Source organism: Lepidochelys kempii, chromosome 19 (genome assembly GCF_965140265.1).
Source record: "Lepidochelys kempii isolate rLepKem1 chromosome 19, rLepKem1.hap2, whole genome shotgun sequence".
Taxonomy (NCBI): Eukaryota; Metazoa; Chordata; order Testudines; family Cheloniidae; genus Lepidochelys; species Lepidochelys kempii.
Window position 1 is genome coordinate 13,088,372 of NC_133274.1, and position 25,312 is coordinate 13,113,683.

A 25,312-nucleotide genomic window follows, 5' to 3' on the forward strand; every position below is an offset into this window, starting at 1 on the left:
CGAGTGCTGCTGGGTGACGCTTGCGCTGTGTTCCCTTCTTGAGTCCCCCGTGAGCTACATGTGATTCCCCCAGATGAATTGACTGGCTAATTCCTGCCTGTAAGTTCTTGGCCTGTGGCTCATGCAATAGCTGCAAAGGTTCAGTCCCTGCACCCGAGGTTGTATTGTTGGCTTTATCCTGCACGGCCTGGAAGGTGTTGCACAAGGTGAGTGTGACGGAGAGTCAGGCTGATGGGCTCAGCAGTGACAGGGACTGTCCTCTTGGCTTTTCGGGGTTCTGCGGCACCCACTGTTTTCGCCTGCGGTTAGCAGCACCTGACAGGCTGTGAGTCTGTCCCTGGTGTCAGACGTGTGCTGAGTTCTCAGTCTCACAGATATGTGTGATGCCCTGCACTGCGAGGATGAGCCCTGCTCGTCCCAGGAGCCTCAGCCTGCTAGAGGAGGTGTGCTGGCCTGGCCCTTGGGTCAGGGATAGGAATTTGCCATGTGGTTGAGTGGGATGGCCATCAGCTGAGCCTGCCGTAGCGTGTCCCATGGGGCATCCGAGATGGGGACGCTGGCACAATCCAACCTGGCTGTGGGAAGTCCTGGCTTTGTGAGTGATGTCGGCCTCCAGTGGCTGGGCTCACAGACAGGATAAGGGACCTATAGCCAGTGTTAGCTGGAGTGACTCTCTAGGGGTCAAGGGCTTGGAGCCGAAGGTCTGGGGTTCTAGCCCGGCTCCCCATGTGTGTCTGAATTCTACAGGAGCCATGTGTATTGTCTGCCGCACATGGATCCACCCCACAGGGCTGTACTGCCTGCAGTCACTGGTACCATGCAAAATGGAGGCTTGTCTGTGGTTTCCAGTTTCCAGGCTGGGGTGATGGTGGCAGGATGCCCCCTGCTAGCCAAGGCCTGACACTGACCCCACCTCCCCCACCCGAAGGAGACCCCTCGCAGCTGTCAGACGGGGGTGGGAGCACCTTGTGCCCTATTCTGCATCTCCACAGCGTCCCCCTGTTCAGCCCAAGTCTCCTTTTCCTCAGCCATGCTGTGATTCCAAGAGCAGTGCTTGCTGGACGCTGCGCTCCATCTACTAGGGAGCCAGAGCCTCTGCAGCTAGGACCCCGTCTCGCCAAACATGAACCATTGCTAGTTTCCAAAAGGAACGTTTTCGTTTTCAAAAAGTTATTTGTGTTGCCTTTATTCCAGCGAGGGGATCGTGGCGGTTTTTAAAGGAGCAGCCTGCACTCCGATGGGAGGGGGGTGCGTGCTCACAGTGTTACTGGCTCTTTTCATTTTATCGCGATTCTCGCAGTATTTGGTCTTCAGGCCCCAGCTTCCGGAGCCAGGTGAATGTGGGAGGAGCCCACCTTTCAGTGAAGAGGAAATGCACATTGCTAGCCCTCGTGGCTGTGGAGAAAGCATTGAAACCAGAAAGTGCGTGTGACCTACTAGCTTTGAAACCGGGAAGGAATATACCAAGAAACCAAAGTGTATTATTTTTAAAATGCACGATTTCCAAGCCAGTGTCGTGATTTTCCTGGGGCCTGTCTCATGCTGGTTGAACTCCTGGAGATGACTGGCTGGGATGATCTAACTGGGAATTGGTCCTGCTTCGAGCAGGGGGTTGGACTAGATGACCTTCTGGGGTCCCTTCCAACCCTGATATTCTATGATTCTATGACTAGGATGTGTTTTGTGGATTTCTGTCAAGGGGTGCATCTCAATAGCAAGGATGGCCTTGTGGTGAATGCAGCGGGCTGGGACTCAGGAGATTTTAGTTCAGTTCCTAGCCTAGACTCTGTGTGACCTCAAGCAAGTTACACCCCCCCCATCACCTCCCTGTCTCAGTTCCCCATCTATAACAAAAGGCTTAGTGATACTGATCCACTGGGAGGAGTGGTGTGAGGCTGAATTCACAAATGTTTTTGAGCTGCCCAGATGCTATGGTGATGGGTGATAGACACAGTGCTCCTCACTGCAGTATCTGAACAGCCTGCAGTTATAGTCCCTGATGCTTCAGCTTCCTTCTGCTCAGCCCAGAGCATGGAGATCGGGTCTGGCACCAGAGTCTGGGAGAAGATAGAGAGAAGCTGGTTTATAGCTCAGTAGTAAAAATGATTTTTATTCGGGTATTAACTGCTTTATAGAAAGCTCTTTACTGCTCCATCAATCTGACACGGGCTGTTTATCTTGCCAGCTTGGTCATACTGGTGCTTTATTTTGTTTTCCATTTATTTCCCCCCTTCCCTAAACTCTCCCCTCCTTTCATCTGCTCCTCCTTTTGTTCCCTTCCTGCTCTCCCAGATTGCTCTCCGGAGCAGACACAATCTAGGCAGCCACTGCAGACTTCATGCTGATCTGGAGAGGGACACTTGGAGGGGATCGGTCTTTGTGGCCTGCTCCTTCTACTTGTGTGTGGGGAAGGGTGGGGGTGTGCATGGGTCAGTGGGTGTGCTGTACCTTTAAATAAATAACCATTAAAACAAAGCCACCTGAAAATGAGACAGAGGACAGAATGGGAGAGAGACGTGGTGGGAAAGAAAGACCAAGAGACAAGAGGGAGAAAAGAAAAGAAGAACGAATGGTAAGACGGAAAGTGAAGAGGGACAGTAAAAGACGGAGAAGGGAAGCGAACTCCCCCAGAAGAGTCATGAGCATGGTGGAGAATCAGAGTCCGGTGCCCTTGGATTCTGGTAGCTGTACGGATAATGTTCTCCATTAACTGTGGGAGACGAGGCCACTGAGACAGGGTAGAGAATTTGAGGGCAGGAAGCGGGCCAGGGCTGCCACCTGCAGGATGATAAATCACATCATGTCAAGCATATAATGGCTTTTCTTCTGGGATGGCTGGTGCGGGTGGGTTCTGCGTGCATCTGCAGTGTCTGTCTGTCTGTCTCCTCCCCTCCTCTGAGCTCAGGTACCAACAGGATGAGCCGGTGCCTTTTGAGTATGGAACATGTTCATCCCAGCTCCCTTTCTCCTCCCTCCCACCGGCCTTCTCCAGTTAAAGAAGTATGGGCTGGATGAATGGGCTAGAAGGTGGATAGAAAGCTGGCTAGATTGTTGGGCTCAACGGGTAGTGATCAATGGCTCCATGTCTAGTTGGCAGCCGGTATCAAGGGGAGTGCCCCAAGGGTCGGTCCTGGGGCCGGTTTTGTTCAATATCTTCATAAATGATCTGGAGGATGGTGTGGATTGCACCCTCAGCAAGTTTGCAGATGACACTAAAGTGGGAGGAGAGGTAGATACGCTGGAGGGTAGGGATAGGATACAGAGGGCCCTAGACAAATTGGAGGATTGGGCCAAAAGAAATCTGATGAGGTTCAACAAGGACAAGTGCAGAGTCCTGCACTTAGGATGGAAGAATCCCATGCACTGCTACAGGCTAGGGACAGAATGGCTCGGCAGCAGTTCTGCAGAAAAGGACCTAGGGGTGACAGTGGACGAGAAGCTGGCTATGAGTCAACAGTGTGCCCTTGTTGCCAAGAAGGCCAGTGGCATTTTGGGATGTATAAGTAGGGGCATAGCGAGCAGATCGAGGGACGTGATCATTCCCCTCTATTCGACATTGGTGAGGCCTCATCTGGAGTACTGTGTCCAGTTTTGGGCCCCACACTACAAGAAGGATGTGGATAAATTGGAGAGAGTCCAGCGAAGGGCAACAAAAATGATTAGGGGACTGGAACACATGAGTTATGAGGAGAGGCTGAGGGAGCTGGGATTGTTTAGCCTGCAGAAGAGAAGAATGAGGGGGGATTTGATAGCTGCTTTCAACTACCTGAAAGGGGGTTCCAAAGAGGATGGCTCTAGACTGTTCTCAGTGGTAGCAGATGACAGAACAAGGAGTAATGGTCTCAAGTTGCAGTGGGGGAGGTTTAGGTTAGATATTAGGAAAAACTTTTTCACTAGGAGGGTGGTGAAACACTGGAATGCATTACCTAGGGAGGTGGTGGAATCTCCTTCCCTAGAAGTTTTTAAGGTCAGGCTTGACAAAGGCCTGGCTGGGATAATTTAATTGGGGATTGGTCCTGCTTTGAGCAGGGGGTTGGACTAGATGACGACCTGAGGTCCCTTCCAACCCTGATACTTTATGATTCTATGACTCATCCTTATTTATAAGCTGTATCACCGTGGCACTGTGATGTCTTGCTCAGGTCCCTCAGAACTGTGAGCCACCGTGTCACCGCTCTGCCTCAGCAGGAGTGAGCTTTGCTGTTGCTGCTAAACTCTGTAGCAGTCCCCCGCCATGCCAGCCTGGCCAGCATATTCTGTAGGACTCTGCCCGTCCAAACCTAGCCTTGCAGTTAGCAATCAGTGAACCCCAGCTCCCCAGAGACACGTCTCTGCAGCGGTCAGTCCCTCTGACTGCACACTCACAGAAGTTATTAAGTTTGTGGCCTGCAAAGAGACACGGAGTCCCCATCAGCCTGCTAGGTTAGCTGCCGACCCACACTTTGCTAGAACAGCACTGAGATGGTTTTGTAATAAAACAAGAATAAGTTTATTAACAACGACCACAGGTTCAAGTGATTTCAAGTGAGGGTGAAAGAGACAGACAAGGTTACAGACACAACACGCTTTCTAGTGACTAAAACTTAACTTCAGCAAGCTACAATCATTGTCTCAGCAGGTTTCTCACCAATAGCCAGTTCTCAGTTCCCCCTGGGCTGAGGGATCCACCTTTCTCAGGTGTCAAGAGCTCTGGCCTCTTGTGTCCCTCAGGTGATGGATGCCCAAATCGCTTTCTGTTTCTGCTTCTATTTCCCAAAGGCCATTTCTCTGTTCCAAGAGCCGGGAAGCCTTCCTCGGGTACGGCCTCGAGCCCCTGGTGTGATCATTAAGTGGTCACCACTTGCTAGTTAGATGGCTTGTTTCCCGTACTTGTAAATGTGCTTCCATTGCGTCTGGCCTCCCCTTGCGAATTCACAGTGGAGACAAGTCAAGCAGGTGCAACAGCATTCCTCTGTCTCGGGCGGGCTGGGCTAATGCGCTGCTTGCCACCCGCGCACACCCACACCCGGCACACGCCTCTCCCTGTTTATACACCACCCGTAGATGCCCCACACAGCAACATTAATGGCCAGCGTGTTACCAGTCTGCACATGGCCCCTTTCAGACACCGCTAATGACAGCAGTGTGTTGGGGCAATGAGCATGTCAGACCTGGTGTGAGTTGCGGTAAGGGGTGCCCTCTGCCAGCTGTTATTGGGGGCCACCTGGGTCACAGGCACATAGAGACCTCACCTGAGAGTAGGGCCCCATTGTATTGGTGCTGTACATACACCTCGGGAGAGACCGCCTGGCCTTCTCACTGGAGAAAGGAGAAAAGGGAAAGAGAGGAATAGAGAGAGAAAGGTATGTCTTCCCCTGAATCAGCTCTGTAGTGGTCTTGTCCCTAGCCCCCTTCCTGTCCACACACAAAACCATTTCACCCAGGTGCATTGGTTCTTTCAGTCCAGGCTAGCTGGTCTGGCTGGGGGAGGGTTTGATCCCTGGTTTTGCTTTCACTGAGGTGGGTAATCTCCCTACTTCGCAGGGAGGGAACAGGCTCAACCACTTGAGTGCCACTAATCCTCCAATGACTTCCCACAAATTAGGACAGACAACAAGGTTTCCCACAATTCACTGTGGGAAAGAATCATAGAGTGGCTTGACTTACTGCAGCACTAAGAACCATGGGACGTGCCCCCAGAAGTCCTAGCCACACAGACGGCGATGAGTACATGACCTCAATGAGGATGCTTCGCGTGAAAGTGACCATGCAATGACGGATTTAATGATGCTAAGGTGAGGAAGGAGTGAGCAGCTGAATAAGGACAATGGAGTTCAAAGAAGAAGACCTCCGCAAACGCAGAGAACTGGTAGGTAAGGTCCCATGGGAAGAAAATCTAAGAGAAAAAGGTTGTTCTGGAGAGCTGGCCGTTTCTCAAGGAGACCATAGTAAAGGCGCATCTGCAAAGTATTCTGATGGGACGGAACCGTAGGATGAATAATAAGAAGCCAATATGGCTCCATCAGGAGCTCTTTAATGACCTGAAAATCAAAAAGGAATCTTACAAAAAGTAGAAACATGGACAGATTGCTAAGGAGGAGTACCGAAGAACAGCGCATGCATGTGGGGACAAAATCAGAAAGGCTAAGACACAAAATGAGTTACACCTAGTAAGGAATATAAAAGGCAATAGGAAGAGCTTCTTTAAATGTACTCGGAGCCATAGGCGCCGACTTCCCCTCTACCCGGGGGTGTACTCGACCCCACCCCTCCATCACAGGCCCTGCCCCCACTCCACCTCTTCCCCCAAGTCCCCACCCCCACCCTGCCTCTTCCCGCCTCTGCTCCGCCCCCCCCATCCCTTCCCCCAAGTGCCCTCCTCTTCCTGCCCCTGCTTCACCCCCACCCTGCCTCTTCCTGTCCCCTCCCCTGAGCACACCCTGTCCCTGCTCCTCCCCCTCCTTCCCGGAGCTGACCCGCATGCCATGAAAAGCTGTTTGTGGCAGGCGGGAGGTGCTGGGAGGGAGGGGGAGGAGTGATCAGCGGGGCTGCCAGTGGGGGAGAGGCGCTGGGGGGCAGGGGAGCTTGGCTGTCCGTGGGTGCTAAGCACCCGCTAATTTTTCTCCATGGGTGCTCCAGGGCTGGAGCACCCACGGAGTTGGCGCCTGTGCTAGGAGCAAGAGAAAGACAAAAGCAAGTGGCGGTCCTCTGCTTAGTGGGAAAGGAGAGCTAATAACTGGTGACATCAAGAAGGCTGAGGTGTTTAATGCCTATTTTGCTTCAGTCTTTACTAAAAAGGTTAATAGTGACCAAATACTTAACACAATTAATATTAACAACAACAAGGGGGGAAGGAATGGCAGCCAAAATAGGGAAAGAACAGGTTAATAATATGTACATAAGTTAGATGTATTCAAGTCAGTGGGGCCTGATGAAATCCATCTTGGGGTACTCAAGGAACTAGCTGAAGCAGTCCTGGAACATTAGCAATTATCTTCAAGAACTCATGGATGATGGGTGAGGTCCCAGAGGACTGGAGAAGGGCAAACATAGAACCTATATTTAAAAAAGGAACTAAGAGGACCCCAGGAATTTTCATAGAATATCAGGGTTGGAAGGGACCTTAGGAGGTCATCTAGTCCAACTCCCTGCTCAAAGCAGGACCAATCCCCCAATTTTTGCCCCAGATCCCTAAATGGCCCCCTCAAGGATTGAACTCACAACCCTAGGTTTAGCAGGCCAATGCTCAAACCACTGAGCTATCCCTCCCCCCAACCAGTAAGGCTAACTTCAATATTTGGAAAGGTACTGGAACTAATTATTAAACATCAATGTGTAAACACAAAGCAGATAATAGGATTATAAGGAATAGCCAGCATGGGTTTGTCAAGAACAAATCATGTCAAACCAACCTTCTTGTACAGGGTTGCTAGCTTAGAGGATAGGGATGAAGCAGTAGATGTGATATATCTTGATTGTAGTAAGGCTTCTAACAGTGCCACGTGACATTCTTGTAATCAAACTAGGAAAATGTGGTCTAGATGAAATTACTATAAAGTGGTTGTACAACTGGTTGAAAGAACGTACTTAAGGAGTAGTTATCAATCATTTGCTGTCAAACCGGGAGGACACATCTAGTGGGGTCCTGCAGGGGTCAGTCTTGGATCTGGTACTAGTCAATATTTTTATTAATGATTTGGATAATGGAGTAGAGAATATGCTTATAAAATCTGTAGATCATACCAAGCTGGGAGGGGTTGCAAGCACTTTGGAGGAAAAGATCAAAATTCAAAATGACCTTAACAAATTGGAGAATTGGTTTGAAATCAACCAGATGAAATTCAAGAAAGACAAGTGCAAAGTACTACACTTAAGAAGGAAAAATCAAAATGCACAACTGCACAGTGGGAAGAACCGGATAGATGGGAGTACTGCCTAAAAGGATCTGGGGGTTACAGTTGATCACAAATAAATGCGATGCAGTTGTGAAAAAGGTTTTAACATAATTCTGGGGTCTATTATCAGGAGTGTCCTGTGTAAGACGTGGTATCTCCATCAGTGGAACTTTTTAAGACCAGGTTGGACAAACACCTATCAGGGCTGGTCTCTGTTTACTTGGCCCTGCCTCAGTGCAGGGGGCTGGACTTGATGAGGTCCCTTCCAGCCCGACATTTCTATGGTACAGTAACTCAGGCAGGGCTTTGCAGTACAGCAGCTCACACCCAGGCTAAGCTGACCAGTGTGCCAGTCACACACGTTAGCTCTGCAGTGAAGACATACCTGCAGTGACTTGTCTAAGGTCAGGAGTAGAACCCCAGGTTCCCCATGCAGTGCCCTATCCGCTGTCCTCCCCGGTTTGCTCTTAGGAAGAGTAGAAAAGTCATAATGAGGCAGGTCAGTTGGTCTGCAGTGCACTCAGAGGAGCAGCATGCTCTGTAGGATCACTGAAGCTTATCTCATCTCAAAGGACCCGGCTGCCTTCTCCTGCCTCCAAAAGGAAGGAAACTCCCCCTCACTTGGGGATTAGTTTGTAGAAGATACTCAGAAGTCACCGAAATGCTAGAGCGTCAGCTATACAACAGCTGTACCCAGGTCAGTAGTGACGGGCTCGGCTTGGAGTGGGAGGGGGGTTAGATCTAAAGTGGGTGTAACGCCCCCAATTGCTGAGATGTTGACAGAACCCCCAACGCCAAGCCAAGCTCAGTGGGTTCCCTGGGACTCCCCAACCGCCACAACTGTATGTGGTGAGATTCACGTTCCGCCCTCCAAGGAGAAAGAAAAAGCGCTGCCCTGAGCATTCCCAGAATTTCTGGCCTCCAAAGGCTTGTACTGCATCTCTGGCCACACAGGAAACTTTACAGCAGAGATTAAACCCATTAATCAGCCGTCTGTGTGCCGGGGTGGGGCGGCACAGCTCAGAGCAAAGCCAGGAAAAGCCAACACTAACTAGAACGCGTCAGAAAATCAAACAGCTTTTTCTGAGTCCATCAATCAGGGGAATTCAATTAATTTTTTCTTTTGTGGCAAAAATTATGGCTGTTCTGTGCACTTAAGGGCCCTTTGGCATGAGAGCCGGATAGAGATGGCTAGAGACACAGTGCAGGAAGGCATTGGTCATAGAATATCAGGGTTGGAAGGGACCCCAGAAGGTCATCTAGTCCAACCCCCTGCTCGAAGCAGGACCAATTCCCAGTTAAATCATCCCAGCCAGGGCTTTGTCAAGCCTGACCTTAAAAACCTGGTCAAGTTTCCTCAGCCACTCAGCGCTCTCCCCCCCCCCGCCTGCTCAGTTCGCTCCCATCCGCAGCACCTCAGCTATGCTAAGCCAGACCGAGGGCGTCTTCACTGCAGCATTAACGCGGTGATCGACCCCTGGGTGTGAGCAGCCCCACTGCAGAGCCCTGCCAGCGCTGTGTGTATCACTAGGGCTTTGGGGGACGCAGTAGCCCAGGGCTTTTTGTGCTACTGTAAACTGTCTGGGTTCTGTGATTCTTTCCCAGTGAAATGTGGGACTTGTCTCTCTCTCTGGGTGCACAGGGGGACTCATGGGCGGGAAGGCAGTGGAGGACTTTCAGCACTTGAGTGGTTTAGTCCTCACTGCAAAATGGGTGGGTTACCAGCTAGCCTGGGCCAAAAGCATCCCCAAGCTCGGGTTTTGTGTGTGGACCAGAGGGGACTGGGGCAAGATCAGAGTAAGAGCCCCAGGTAACTCTGCTGTGAAGACTAGGCCCCTCTTATTCAAACTAGGTTAACTTGAGTGCAGGTAACTTGAGTGAACTCTGTCGTGAAGACCTAGCCGAAGGTTCTGTCTACATGAGGAACTTGCATTGGCTTAACCAAAGTTGTGATTTTTAAACCAGCTTGATTAAACTGGTACACAAGGCTGCGAGGATCCTCTTATTTGCGTTTGAATCGGGTTTACATTGGGTTTAGCTTATGTGAATTTGGAATTGGTTTAAGCTAAACCAAAATAAGTGCAGCCTTCTGCTCTGGTTTAACTAAGTTGATTTAAAAAATGATGCAACTTTCCCATGTAGACGTCTTAGGGGGACTTGGCCAGCTCCATTGGGAGGCTTTGAAGCCACTGCTGAAAGTCAAGGAGAAAGCAAGCAGTTCTAGTGCTCCCTGACTCTCCCTCCATGGCTCTGACCTCTGTCCTTGGCCTCCTTGTGTGAAAACTGTAGAGGCACATGTAAAAAGGGTTGAGAACTCTCAAGTGTGAGCCTTGAGTCTTGGGCCATTGAATGTTTTTCTTAATGCCTGAGCTTCTGGAGTCCTGTGATTTTAAAAAGAGAACAAACAACCCCATAAGTTTCTAGTCCTCTTGGTTGCAAAGCAAAGCTGGAAGATGTGACTCCCACAGGCTCAGAAGGCAAGGGAAAGGAACCCCAAATGTGGTTTTTGCTTTTAAATCTCAGGAGTTTTAAGCCAGCTGCAGGATTTTTTGGGGAGCCCCAACTCATAATTTCTGAATGTGTGGGACTGGCATTCAGCAAATGCGGTCAGCTCAAAAGGCACGGGAACAAAATAAACTGTACATGCAAATGGAAAACCCGAGCCACAAATCTTGAGAGGAATGGGCTCTCCTGGGCGCTCATTGCCTCTGACTGTCTCTCATTGTTCTTCCTGGGTGACCTTTGCCAAGTCAGGCTCTGTTCCGTGCCTCAGTGTCCCCATGTGTCTAACAGTGATAATCATCTGGATGTGTAATGAACATGGAATCGATGGAAGCAAAGTGCTTCAGCAGGGCTGTTAATGGAGGGAAGGACAAGAAAGAGAGAGGAGAAGAATGAGTGTCTTTCTCCTTGGGCCTTATCCTGTCTGACTTGTCTAGTGAAACGTTGCTGGGTTGGTTTATTGGGTAGGGAGATAACCCCCCCATCCAGTGGGGTGTTTACTGGAGGGGCTGGGGAAACGCTGGAAGGCAGCTCCTGCTGTCTTATCACCCGTCTCCAGTCTGTTCCGCAGCTTGGTAGATAAATAATATTTCATACCAACATTGCCTCTCAAGGGAACACTTTACAAAGGAGTCTCATGGTCTTGGATTAAAATGAGTTTTTATTGGAGATCAGCCAATTTCAGGGAGCCTAGAATTTATTTGGACAGATTCTGGCTGCTGGCCATCGTCCCTCTGCCTTTCGGTTTGGTTTGGTGTTTTTTCCCCTGCTTTTGATATGTTTTCCTTCCCTGCCTGGGAAGAAAGTGGATTTCTCTCTCCCACGTTAGCACCTGGCTTTTTTTTTGTTGTTCCTAGAACATCAGTTCCCTTGATACAGAAATCTGGGAGAGATCACCCCAGAGGAGAGGGCTCTGAAAAACAGTCGTTAGCGTTTATTATTTGTATTGTGGTGGCGCCTAGAGACCTCAACTGAGATTGCGGTTCCATTGTGCTGAGGGCTGTACATGTACCTAGAGAGAGAGCCTGTTGCCCGAAGAGCACTGTCAAATGGGCCCAATCTTTTTCAGTCACTGCTTCCCAAGATAGAGTCCCCCAGCCCGTAAGCCTGGCTACAGTCATCATTCCTGGATGGACACGTTTACATTTAGCCATATACAAACACACATTATTGGCTTGCTCCCAGTTTATGAAAGGATCCAGATCACTCTGTATCAGGGACCTGTCCTCTTCATTTTTACCATTCCCCAATTTTTGTTTCATCTGCAGACTTTATCAGTGAGGATTTTAGGTTTTCTTCCAGGTCACTGATAAAAATGTTGACTAGTGTAGGACCAAGAACTGACCCCACTGGAAACATACCTGCTCGCTGCTGATTCCCTGTTTACACTTCTATTGTCCCAGTTCCACCTTAACATCTTCCTCTGGAGCCCGTTCTCCGGTGGAGCTGCTCCTGCTTCACTCCTGGTCAAGGGTGTTCAGAACCCAGCTCGGTGTCTCTTTGACAGAGCCGCCTCTGTGCTGGAGATAATGTACCAGGCTCTTTTTCACCCCCTCGAGTTTGGAAAATCGCCTGAATTCACCAATGTCATTTCAGCCTGGGGATTTCCCATCGCTTGCCCTGTCCAACCCATGGCCATAGGGATGCAAACTCTGAATCATAGGGTCTCTCCCCGTCACTCTTCCCTTCCCAGTTTGTAGTCTCATTAGGTGAACAAGTGACGCTGGGAGGGCTTGTGGGCATGCTTCACTCTGGCACAGCTTGATTGGCTGCTAAGAAAGATTTGCAGGCAAACAGCAGCCAGGGCCCACACGGCCGCAGAGTAGCAATGGCTGTAAACCCCCCAGATAACTGGCTGTTTAATGCAGTCCAGCCCTCCTCAGCTCGTGTGTACCTCTGTTGCCGCTGGGGAGTGCTGGGCACTTAAAGAAAGCGGCATCGTGAAAACGGGAAGACTGGCAGCAATGGGATGCTTGCGTAGAGGGATGGGCTTTTTGGTGTGAAGAGGTTGTTCGGCATTAGGGAAGCTGTGTGCGCTAGCGGATAAGGCCCTGGGGCTCAAGAGAGTGGATTTCTAGGCCAGGTGACCTTAGGCAGACCACGTCCCTGCTCTGTGCCTCAGTTTCCCTCCCCACCTTTGGGTATTTATATTGGGAGCTCTTTGGGGCAGGGACTGTCTCTCCCCATGTGCTTGTCAGGATTGTGGGGGTTGCCCAGTTTAGCCTGATCCCACTGATCTTTCTAGTGACCCGGCGTCTCTGCTTTCACACATTGTTATTTATGATTTGTAGCGCAGTAGCATCAGGCAACCCCATGGACCAGGACCCTCTTGTGCTAGGCGCTATACAGACACAGAATGAAGAGACAGACCCTGTAGATCCCATCCCTGCCCATGGTGAGTGTGTTCAGAACGCAGCTCTGGGGGAGGAGAGGGCCTGGCCCAGCTAATTTTGTCGAAGGATTTGACTGAAGGTTGCATTAATTCCTCCCCCCACTTTTATTTTTTCATTCCTGCTGGCCCCTGCTTGCTGCCAAAGGCGGGGCCTCGGATCCCCTCTTTGCCAGGCTCCCTTTCATACCCTTGTTGTGTATTTACAAAAAACCCCATAACAAAAAATGTAACTGGAGGAGGACAGTCGTTCCACCCCCTCCTGTGTTAGTTGAAAGCGGCTCTTTCATTTGTTTCTAAATGTTTGCGCCAGTGGCTGACAAAGCAGCCTCGGCACGGCTCCCCAGCACAGCTGCCCGCTGGCCATTTCCAACCCTTGTCTCCGGCCCCCCACCCCAGTGAGCCAGACGACTCCCCCATTTGCTGCCCTTGCCACAAGACTCCAGGAGCCAGCTGAAGAGCGTCTGAGGTTAGTTTGCCAGGAGTCGCTTGGCTTTTTCGGCCCCTTGGAGCTGCTGGCGGGAGGAGCTTGTTAATTGGGCTCGGGATTGGATTTCCACAGCAGCCTTCAGAGGAATTCAAAGAGACTTTGTTAAATGGAGCTGCTGTCGTTTCGCTCAGTGCAGCAGCATCGTGGAAATCCTCTGGGGGGAGAAGTGATTTTTCTCACGGTGCCTGTGAATTGTGCTGGAAAATACGGTTTGATTAAACCCTGGGCTCTTCCCCCACCCCTCCGTCTCATCTCCTTTCTTCAAAGTGGATTCAGCTCTTCTAGAAGGTGTGAGATCGACAGCCCTGAGGATAGAAAAGTTCAGCTTACCTGTAGTAGTGGGGCAGCCTTCTTCAGTACAGTTCCCCCAAGGCTCTGGAGGATGGCGGCAATTCCATCTCCATGGTCATAGAATCATAGAATATCAGGGTTGGAAGGGACCCCAGAAGGTCATCTAGTCCAACCCCCTGCTCGAAGCAGGACCAATTCCCAGTTAAGTCATCCCAGCCAGGGCTTTGTCAAGCCTGACCTTAAAAACCTCTAAGGAAGGAGATTCTACCACCTCCCTAGGTAACGCATTCCAGTGTTTCACCACCCTCTTAGTGAAAAAGTTTTTCCTAATATCCAATCTAAACCTCCCCCACTGCAACTTGAGACCATTACTCCTCGTTCTGTCATCTGCTACCATTGAGAACAGTCTAGATCCATCCTCTTTGGAACCCCCTTTCAGGTAGTTGAAAGCAGCTATCAAATCCCCCCTCATTCTTCTCTTCTGCAGGCTAAACAATCCCAGCTCCCTCAGCCTCTCCTCATAACTCATGTGTTCTAGACCCCTAATCATTTTTGTTGCCCTTTGCTGGACTCTCTCCAATTTATCCACATCCTTCTTGTAGTGTGGGGCCCAAAACTGGACACAGTACTCCAGATGAGGCCTCACCAATGTCGAATAGAGGGGAACCATCACGTCCCTCGATCTGCTCGCTATGCCCCTACTTATACATCCCAAAATGCCATTGGCCTTCTTGGCAACAAGGGCACACTGCTGACTCATATCCAGCTTCTCATCCACTGTCACCCCTAGGTCCTTTTCCGCAGAACTGCTGCCTCGCCATTCGGCCCCTAGTCTGTAGCGGTGCATTGGGTTCTTCCGTCCTAAGTGTAGGACCCTGCACTTATCCTTATTGAACCTCATCAGATTTCTTTTGGCCCAATCCTCCAATTTGTCTAGGTCCTTCTGTATCCTATCCCTCCCCTCCAGCATATCTACCACTCCTCCCAGTTTAGTATCATCCGCAAATTTGCTGAGAGTGCAATCCACACCATCCTCCAGATCATTTATGAAGATATTGAACAAAACCGGCCCCAGGACTGACCCTTGGGGCACTCCACTTGACACCGGCTGCGAACTAGACATAGATCACTACCCGTTGAGCCCGACACTCTAGCCAGCTTTCTACCCACCTTATAGTGCACTTGGTCACTCGGTGCTTGGCCTTTCTGCTGAGATGGGGCTAGTTGTGGCAGTGGTCACTGGGATGTGGTCCTCTGTGGGCAAGGAGCTAGGCTGAGACCCATCAAACTTGTTTCACCCAGCCCCCTCCAAGCCAGCTACAAAATGGACACAATTTTCAGTCACCACCAACCTAGGCTACATTTGAAAACTGGACGTTTGTTGAGATTGGTTCTGCAGGATGAGGAATTGAGTGATGTCACCCGTTGATCCTTCTATTAAAGGATTGGAAAACATGTCTTATAGTGATAGACTCAAGGTGCCCAATCTATTTAGCTTAACAAAGGGGAAGGTTAAAGAGTGATTTGGTCTATAAGTACCTTCCTGGGAAACCAATATTGGATACGGGGCTCTCCAGTCTAGTAGATAAAAGTTTCCCAAGATCCAGTGGTTGGAAGTTGAAGTTAGACAAATTCAGACTGGAAATAAGGTGCAGACTTTTAGCAATGAGGGTAATCAACAATTGGCACAACTTACCAAAGGTTGTGGTAGTTCTCCATCACTGACAATTGTTAAATTGGATGTTTGTCGAAAAGATCTGCTGTAGGAATTATTCTTGCGAAGTTGTATGGCCTGTGTTGTACAGGATATCAGACCACTAGATGAGCCCAATGGTCCTTTCTGGCCTTGGGAATTAAGAACATCCAACAGTAAAGTTTGCTAGGTGTGGTCTGGCCCATCCAAACTGGGGACTGCCATGTGGAATCCAAACTGAATAGCAGTGCCGTGTGTGTCCTGGATTCCTTGGTCTTGGGACTAGGGTATTTTTTGCTGTTGGTTGGTATTTGCTTGAGACCCTTAATCCCCAATGTGGTTTTGGGACTTGACTGTGGCACTGTGGTGCCATCACAAGATAAGGAGTATTTGTGGCACCTTAGAGACTAACAAATTTATTTGAGCATGAGCTTTCGTGAGCTAAAGCTCATTTAATCGGATTCATACAGTGGAAAGTACAGTGGGGAGTTTATACACTGTATTTTCCACTGAATGCATCCGATGAAGTGAGCTGTAGCTCACAAAAGCTTATGCTCAAATAAATTGGTTAGTCTCTAGGGAGCCACAAGTACTCCTTTTCTTTTTGCTGATACAGACTAACACGGCTGCTACTCTGAAACTATCACAAGATAGTTATCCCACCCCAAACTCACCCAGAGAGAATTGCAAGAATTGAAGACAAGAGCCTAAATTCTGCAAAAGCAGCCAGTGATTTTGGTCATCTCAGTTTTGCGCATTCAACTCAAGATCCCCGAAAGGGGCTGGATTTTTCAGACAGTGGAGAGCACCCACCCTCTGGAAACCAGGCCCCTTTAAAGTGTCTCAGATAAGGCACCCCAAATTACTAGTCCCTTGAAAGCGTAGGCCAAGGACAAGAAGACCCGGCAGGCACAAGACCCAGAGCTGCTCTCAGTAGCTCACCTGCCGAGCATACAATATGGACGTGTTGGCCTTTTGGAGATGACGGATGTCTGGACTTGCTGGTTTCCAGTGTGAAGGCACAGGCAGCCTGTATGAGCATCAGAGCAGGGCACTGATGTGCTGCGGGAGCCTTGTTAGAATTCCACCGTCGCACTGAAGGGGAGTCGGGATGATGTTTCTGTCCCTGACTGAGTTCCCGCCCTCTCAGGGTACCAATGAGCTGTATGCGGGCAGGGCTCTGAAAAAGCGGGTAGGTGGCAGTACGGCATGCTACAGCTTTCTGCAGAGCCTGTCCGGGGCCTTGTCTATACTGGGAATGCTGCCATGGAGCGCTTCAGTGTAGACGCTACCTACGCTGCGGGGAGAGGTTCTCCCTTTGCTGTAGGTACTTCACCTCCCTGGGAGGTGATAGCAAGGGCGACAGAATTCTCCATTGACCTAGTGCTGTCTGCACCAGTGGTTAGGTCATTTTAATTACACTTTTCCAGCAGTGGGGTGTGTGTGTGGATTTTTCACATCCCTGAGTGATGTAATTAAGACAACTTAATTTTTGACCAGGCCTCGCTCTCTCTTCAGACCCTCAGCTTTCCTTACAAGAAAGACATAAGCTTTAGGTGTTACGGTTGTGAATGGGAACCGAGCCCATTCACTAGTGCTTGCAAAGAGCCTGAACAAGAGCTTGGAGAGGTGTGAACTGCACCATTCATCTCCAGGAGGGACCAACTCAGATACCCAAGTGATGATAAATTAAATGCCAGCATTGCTAACTCCTTTGTCACGTGAGCAGCGAGGGAAGGGCACAGATCTGCACAACTGGCAGGTTTCAGAGTAGCAGCCGTGTTAGTCTGTATTCGCAAAAAGAAAAGGAGTACTTGTGGCACCTTAGAGACTAACCAATTTATTTGAGCATAAGCTTTTGTGAGCTACAGCTCACTTCATCGGATGCATTCAGTGGAAATCCGATGAAGTGAGCTGTAGCTCACAAAAGCTTATGCTCAAATAAATTGGTTAGTTTCTAAGGTGCCACAAGTACTCCTTTTTCTTTTTACAATTTACTGGGAACATTGTCTCACTTTGCTGCTTCCGGAGGGTGGTGTCTGGGAGGCACCACCACTGTCAAGAAGGTGCCAAACCTTAGAAGCCCAGCAGAGCCCGTGGGCCTATTTTAAACATCTGCACAATCTACTGTGAGCAGCTCCTCAGTCTGGCGACTCCTAGGGTCAGAGCTTGTTTTGTGGGCAGAGCTTGAAAGAACATCACCACTTTTTCCCTCTAAGCTGACCCCTCTGCCCAGGATATAATGTACACTGGGCTGGGGGTTCATTGGAGGATAAAGGGGAATTCCTTGTTAAAATGCTGGCACCTCCTCAGTGATTTAGGGGCCTTCCCTGGGTGGGGATCATGAAAACTATTGTCCTCTTCGACATGGGATTCCCTGTATCAAAGACCCTCCCTCTCCAAAGGGCTGGTGGAATTTTCAGGGCCCACAGACTCTATTGTAAGCCATGCTTTTGTTGGGGAAGAGGAAAAGGTCAGACTGTAGCTGAGTTGTACAGTAGGCTCTTATCATCCCCAAAGGCAGGAGCTCTCCCAGGAGATGCTGGAGGCTGAGTTGCTTATGTCTGCTGGGGCTTGCTCTTGGCTTCTCATGCACTGTGTCTCAGTCACATTTGCTAGAGAGAGGTGGCCGGTGTAGGGACCAGACCTTCCTTTATATTTGCACAGGGCCTGGGAACTAACAATGCTCCAGCATGGCCAGCCCAGGCCAAGGCTGCATTATCTGGCAGCTTTCTTGCAACCCGCTCATGTCCCTTGTCTCTCCAGAACTGATCAAATGCTCTCAAAGTGTCCTGTCCCGGCGCGCATTGGAGCTCATGAAAAACGTCACTTTCTTTGGAGCAGGGTCCGGCTGGCCCAATGGTTCTTGTGGCCCTAGGCTGGGATGACATCTTGACTGAAGGTTTTGTGTAGAGCTGGAAAGGAAGCAGTTTTCCCAGCCTGGAAATGCTTTTTGAGAGTTCAACTTTTTTTCTCTTCTTGAGTCCATATGAAAAGTCAAAATCTCATGTGTCCTTTCACAAACTGAAAACTGGTTTTTTTCCCCTCCGGTTTGAGTGAAATGAAACATTTTATTTCAATAAGTTTGAAATGTTTTATTTCTGTTTTGACCTCCTCCCCCTGCTTTTGTTTAACTTTTTTTTTTTTTTTGGTAGTCTAATGAGCTTAAATGTTAAAACAAAAAGTCATTTTGAACCAGAAAACTGGAATTTTACGTTTAGAAAATGTTGAAACTAAATGATTTGACAATTTCAAAACCCTTTTCAAGAAGTTTCTGATGCAGGAGATTCCTCAAAATTGACCCTGTTTTGTGAATAGTTTTGGTTTTGACAAATTGGCATTTTCTGATGGAAAAAATGTTGTTGAAAAATTCCTGACAGGCTCTATTTCTGCACTGTGGTGTGAGCCATTGGTTGGTGAAGACTATGGATAATTCCTCAGTCCGCGTTCCTTGGACAGAGATTCCCAAAGCCAATGAGGAGATTTAGGCTTATTCAAAATCTGTGGGAGTCGGGAGAATATCTGAAGTGAGGCTGACCTCAGGGCCAGCGCGCCAGTGGGCATGCCTGTTCATGGAGAATTGGGAAATGATTTCCCCATCATGGCTTTAAAACAGCAGTAGCTGTAGTGCCAGCATCTGGACAGTGCTTAACGAAGCAGCTGGGTTAATTAGTTACAATACTGCAAGAAACCTGTGACTGTCTGGGAACTTCCTGATTGTCCCCATGCTGTGTGCTGCGGTTGCTTAGATCATCCCAGAGACAGCTGGGATCGAACTCAGCTTGTCCTGCTCCAAAAGCCCCAGGCTCTTGCTCTGAAGGAGAATCTCCATTAGATGTCAGCATTATAAGGCCTAAGATACACAACTGAACAGTTCCAGCCAGTAGAGGGCAGTGGTGCTTAGACACACCATGCATATCATTACAGTATCTTACTTCAAATACAGCAAGTTACTAACTATGAGAATGTTTGTTTAAAAAATGATTTTTCCAAACAGTTTACACAGATCCCTGCTACTGGTTTACTGTCTCCAATCAATGGGAACATGTTGTGGTTAGAGTTGGGCGGGAAATAGTTTTTCCTGTCCTGTGAATATTTTTGCGGTGTCAGCAATTTTTCCTGCAGGTTCGGACACTCCCCTGAGCTGGGGGGAGAACCAGGTTCAAATCCCCAAATCTCTGTCTGATTTGGAGCAGAGACTTTAACCGCGGTCTCCCACATCCCCTGGTTTGTCAGAAATTTCCCAGCCAGCTGTCGTCCTGATTGCATGGAAGCTGTGGTGAATAGAATCATCCCAGAATGAGACCCACTGGAGAGTAGGACACAGACAATACAGCTCCTATTTGAATGTATGGGGTAGAGGAAGACTCTCAAGGCTGTCCAAGATGAAGGGATTGTCTCATATCTGTGTTTGTACAGCACCAGGCACGATGGGGCCATGGGCCATTATCGTACCACAAAGGGTTGTTTTTTATTATTTATTTGATTTATTGGGATTCTGATTAAATGCTTGTTGTGAGTTATTTGACTGTGAAATTGACCCAGCTGTGGTGAAACCAGCCCTGTTTTGTTTTGAAAGATGTACACAAATGATCTCACAGCACCTGTGAAAGCCTCCTGCTTTTCCATGTGTTCAAATGGAAGCTGCACCCCTGGGCTCCTGCTCCTCATCAACGGGTAGATGAGATTGTGCTTTCCCATTTGATTCCTGATTTTTCTTTTTAAACGATTGCAATAGTATTAGCAACAGAATGCCAAGTGCTTTCCAAAGCAGGTCCGTATCCCTGCTTTACAGATGGGGAAACTGAGGTACGGGGCAGTAAGTGACTTCTGATAGATCACCCAACAGGCTATGAGCGGAGCTGGGACTAGAACCCAGGTCTCCATAGCACCACTCTGGTGTTCTAGCCATAGGGTCACACTGCCATGCTGAGTTTTGTGGTGGGTTAAAGTGTGTGAATGTCCCTGTACTCGGCCACCAGGCAGCTTTGGAACCCACAGCTGAGTGGGGTTTGTGGGAAAGCCAGAGAGCAGTAAGCTGTTAGGGGTGTGTTGTCCTGTGCCCAGGCAGGGAAATGAAAAGACCCCGTTTCCCTGCAGCTTTTCCCCTCCGTTCCTGCCTCCTAGCAGAGCAGGGAGCCCTTGCCAGCTGTCCTGGGGTCGGGTGCTAGCTGCTGAACGGAGCCATCCTTGGAAGGGCAGCCAATGCTGTCATGTTTCCTCATTAAAAAGGCAGTGGGGGGATATTGCTTTGCTCAGGCATGGCAGCTCCCACAGGTTTAACCTCCAGCTTCCCTTCCCAGCAGCACCACGGGAGAACTGGCTGCAGGAGGACCCTTGTGCCTGGCAGTATTCCCCTTGCTCGGCAAGCTGGTAATGCTTGATGTGAGGTGCATGATTCACAGCTGGGGAGATGGAAGTCCCCTACATATTCCTAGGACACAGGCAGAGCAAACCCCTCAGTCCCTGCACCCCAAGCTCTGCCAGCGTGCCTCAGTCCTCACTGAGACGGACCCCCTCTAGGAGGGAGGTGGGCATTGAGTCTTGGAATGTTTGGCTAAACCGGGCCAACCTGATTCGACGTGTGGGTTTGCAAGGTCCAAGGGGGGAACTTCAGGGAGAGTTGCCTGCAAACTAGAGGCGAATAGAATCCTAGAAATGTAGGGCTGGAGGGAACCCCAAGGGGCCATCTCCTCTGTCCTCCCGCTCCGAGGCAGGGTTAAGTACACCTAGACCATTGCAAACACCCCGCCAGGGCAGGGAAGTGGTGGGACAGCTGCATATATTGGCACAGAGCGGCCACCTGTGGTTGTGTTGTATAGCTGCATGCTGTGGGGCTAAAAAGGCAAAGGCCAGGAGCCCTTTCTGTGCTCTCTGGTGCTGTGGCTCCACACACCGGGACTAGTCCGGCACTTGCAGGCAGGAGGACCCCGAGTTTAGGAGAAGACAAGGGACCAAAAGCACAGTCCGCCCGTCCTCCCTCCTCCTCACCGCCCTCCCCCCGTGAGAGAGAGCGCAGTGCGTGTGTGCGTGCCTATGTCTCTGCACTGCCCTGGATACAAGATGGCTGCCGCCTCTGTGGTTGGGATTAAAAGGCCCAAGACACAGTTGAATAACTAAAGCCGTCACAGTGCCTAATGTTTCGGGTGGGTGGGTGGACATGCCGTCTCCCTTGACAGGCCAGGCTTCTTCCAATGGCTTGCCACGCTGCGCTACACTGTTGCACTTGTGGCTGGCGAGGGGATGAGCGGTGAAGAGATTAACAGCCTGCCCAGGTGTTTGCAGTCCTGGCACGTGTGATGGCTTTTCACATGGAGCCCCTCTTTGCTGAGCAAAGTGGCTGGTTCTGGCAGCGCTGTTGCCAGCCCCCCAGGCCCTGCAGTGCAATGATGGCTTTGGAGCAAGGCGCAGTGACTGGTGAAAATTTCAATCAGTTTCCCTCAGAGGTCTGTTAACTCGCTAACTCGTTCCGTTTCCTCCTGGTGCTGTCTGCACGGTAACACAGCCATCTCACCCTGCTTGTGGATTACCTCTCTCCCCGGCTCCGGATGGATTGTTCTGAAGGGTATAAACTGTTCTTCGCTGGTTTCTTTGCGCCACGATTGGTTTTTGTCTGCACCTGCTTGATGCCGCATCAGGCTCTGAGCTTTCTGGGCTCTGTCGTTTTACAGTGTGAACCGAAATACGAACAGGGGAGTAAATTGCAAGGCCCCGGCAAGCGGGTCCCATCTCATCCTGCGGGGCCAGTTTGTAAGAAGCTCTGATGGCTTTAATTGCACAGTCCTACCTGTGCTGTGGTTACCAGGCACAGCTAATGCAAACTGGGCTGATGATGGGGTCAGGAGCCTTTCACCAAAGCCTTTTCTGTAGTGGGACCCTCCTCCCATCTAGCTGGGAGAGGGCAGCTGGTCACGATCCCCTGACACCTGTTAATCTCCAGGTTGACGTCCAGGTGACCCAGGTCACTGGCTGCACCCCCAGTCTGCCTTAGCAGCTACTGCAGACTGTTGCCACCTGGTCCATGTTCAGTGGCCTCCTGCAAAATGCGTTGGTGCCAGCCAGGCCCAGCGGCAGCTGTTTGTTTAAAAAACCCACCCCCAAATGCTCACAGGCTTAGCAAAGAGGAGGGAGAGAAGGGGCCACGAGGGACCGCACACCCCTCCCTGCCTTGGGGGGAGCCCACGAGCTCAGAGCCAGTGTGCAGCAGGGGTGAGTCCCTGCACTCTGGGTAAAGAGAGGCACTACTGCATTTCCCCCATGCCACCCGCCTGGTGGGGTTAGTGAGTTCCCAGGTTGGTTGTTCTGAGCGCCTGGCATCATTGCCCAGGGGATCGCTGCACATTGCGATGGGTAGCACTGAGGTCTAGTGTTTCCAGCTATCAGGGGTACTTATGCACCCAGCCCTTTATATAGCATCCTTCTGTCAACGGTTTTGCTTCTGCTCTGAATGCCACACTCAGTGAACCCCCAAGGGGCGAGGTGTCATCAGCACATTCACCAGCGGGAAACCCATGCAATGGAGCCATTTACCAAAGCGGGCACCAAGCCGTTCCCACATGCAGAGCTCGTAGGAAGAGAACTGATTGAACAATAAACATCTTCACCCGTCAGAGCACTGAGTTCGGATTCATTGGGATGCACGGGCTCTCACGCTTACGGAACATAGGGAAGGTAGGAACTGCCAGGCTGGTTTGGACTCCAGGTCCGTCTGGCCCAGTGTCGTGCCTCTGACAGTGGCCAGCACCAACTGCTCCTGAGGAAGGAGAACGCCCAGGAGAAAGACAACATGCCACATTCCCGCCTGACCACTAGGTGGCACTGCCGGTGAGCATTCCCCTTCACACTCCCGTTAGTTAGAGGCTGGTCCATGCCCTGACCCCGGAGGGTTTAGATCCCTTCCAGGACTCTCGGTTATTCTTTGAGTATTTACTATAACGACAGAGTAGATTCTCACTCTCCATATAAATGTCCAATAAAACACATTAGTTGCGTCACTTCATGTGTGACTGGCAGGTGCTCAGACCCTGTAGTGGTGAGGATGGTATAAGAACCTGGGATACCTCCTGGGGGTCCCCAGGGCTGTGAGGCATCTTGCCCACCCCGGCCATTGGAGTGAGGAAGCCTCATCTGTGTCTGCCAGGGATCAGCTCCCCAACTCCACCAGCCCTCCCCCGTAGGACTCTCAGGCCCTGCTGTTGATATACAAGGTTGGCAGTAGGCAAACTCCAGCTTCTGAGCATCTCCCTGGTGCGTCCAGCCCCTGCTCTACTGGACACTCACAGTGTTCACCAGTGGACTGCTCCCAAAGGAACATTACGTCCCAGCACCACCTCACATCGCCATGCCGCTCAACTCACAGCACTTAGATATGTGCATAGTGATTGTAAGGTTATTTAACAAAGGACAGAGACTCTAGTAACAGCAAGTAGAAGTATTGGAAACAGAGGGTTACATATCAAATAAATGCATACCATGCATTTTGGAGCCTAGACTTACTGACATAGATACTTTCCTCCTTCTTACACAGCACTGCTCACCCAAAGCCCTTCTGGTGTTTTACAGGCAGGCTTGGCTGGCCTCTTCCATTCATGAGAGAATCATGCTGTCCGCTTGCCTTCTTAGTGCCTGATGTCTCTTGGTGCCCTCAGATGGATCATCACCGGACATCTCTTTCATAAACAGGGTGCCCGGTGCTGATTGTTCTTTTCCTGGGGCTTCCCTTATCGATTTTGCAATCTCATGATTAGCTTCAGGCTCAGGATGCAAATAGACCGCTGTTGTGAAGCAGCCAATATACAATGACCAGACAGAGATAAGTGCCAATTACCCCTGTCTGACAGGAAACTGTCCAAGGCATATCACCTCCTGCTGTCCTGCCTTACCTTACGAAGATAACTTTCAGTGTAGATATGTAACTTCTTAAGAATTATCTCTAAGTACATTTTGCAGGGATTACAATGACCAGGGGGTTGCTGGCTCTTGGTAGAGACCTCACATGCCACCCTTTGGTGAACTATTATGTGGATATCCAATTCAGGGGATCCCTGTAAAATCCTATGCACCACCTGTGCCCTCTGCACCAAGGGGTCCCTGGGTCACAGTATCTGTGCAGACTAGACTAGAATTGGCCTCAATGAGTTCTTGTGGCCAGGAGTTCATAACTTTGAGTATTTGCACAACTGCTGGGTACTGGTGCAAATGGAAGTGAATCCCCCACAAATGAATGATTTGTGTGTCTGAAGGTTTGTCCCCAGTGGTGGATTAAAGCACCTCAGATGGAGGCCTGTGGACTGATGGGTATTTCTAAGCTGCACTCAGAGGTGTGATTGCAGCACCTGTAGAAGTACAGAGCTAGCTTTGATTGAGCCATCTCCAATAACACTCGCAGTGAAACTGCAGCAGCATGGCTGGCAGGATGGACTAGCAGCTCCGATACATACCTGGGGTCCCAGGTGGGCTTGTACAGTTAAAGTGAACAAGTTACGGGATGCAAATATAATTGACAAAACATCTTCTAACCCCTCAGAGTCATGAATCTGTTAGTAGCAATCAGGAGCAATTTGCTAACGAGGAGAGGGAAACATGCAAACACGTCATTGCTTCCTGCAAGCCCTTACAACAGTGGTGGGCAACCTGTGGCCCGCCGCTTCCCACAACTCCCTTTGACTGCGAACAGTGAACCGTGGCCACTGGGAGCTGCGGGGGGCTATGCCTGCAGACGGTCAAAGTCAGCAAAATGTTTTGCGGCCTGCAATCCGATTACCTTGATGGGCCGCAGGTTACCCACCACTGCCTTACAGAGTGATGCCTGCCACAGTCATGAACTGTTTCCGGGACGGAAAACCATGCTGTGTACTAGAAAAGGGGCATTCAGCCATACCCAGTCCCTACAATGTCTCGTTCTTTATATTACAGTGGCACAAAGAGGCCCCAACTGAGATTGGTGCACAATTATGGTAGGTGCTGTACATCCGTGTAGTCAGTCACACCCTGCCCCTAAGAGTTTACACTCTAGACGGACAAAGGGAGGGAGGGGAAACAAGGCATGGAGATGGAAAGTGATGTATTCCAGA

General features: G+C 50.0%; 1 protein-coding gene across 16 annotated transcripts in view; it reads left to right on the plus strand.

Annotated features, from left to right (window-relative positions):
- The window catches only part of PTPRU (protein tyrosine phosphatase receptor type U), a 320,906-nt gene that overhangs the window by 106,659 nt on the left and 188,935 nt on the right, over nucleotides 1-25,312 (plus strand). The window lies entirely within an intron of this gene.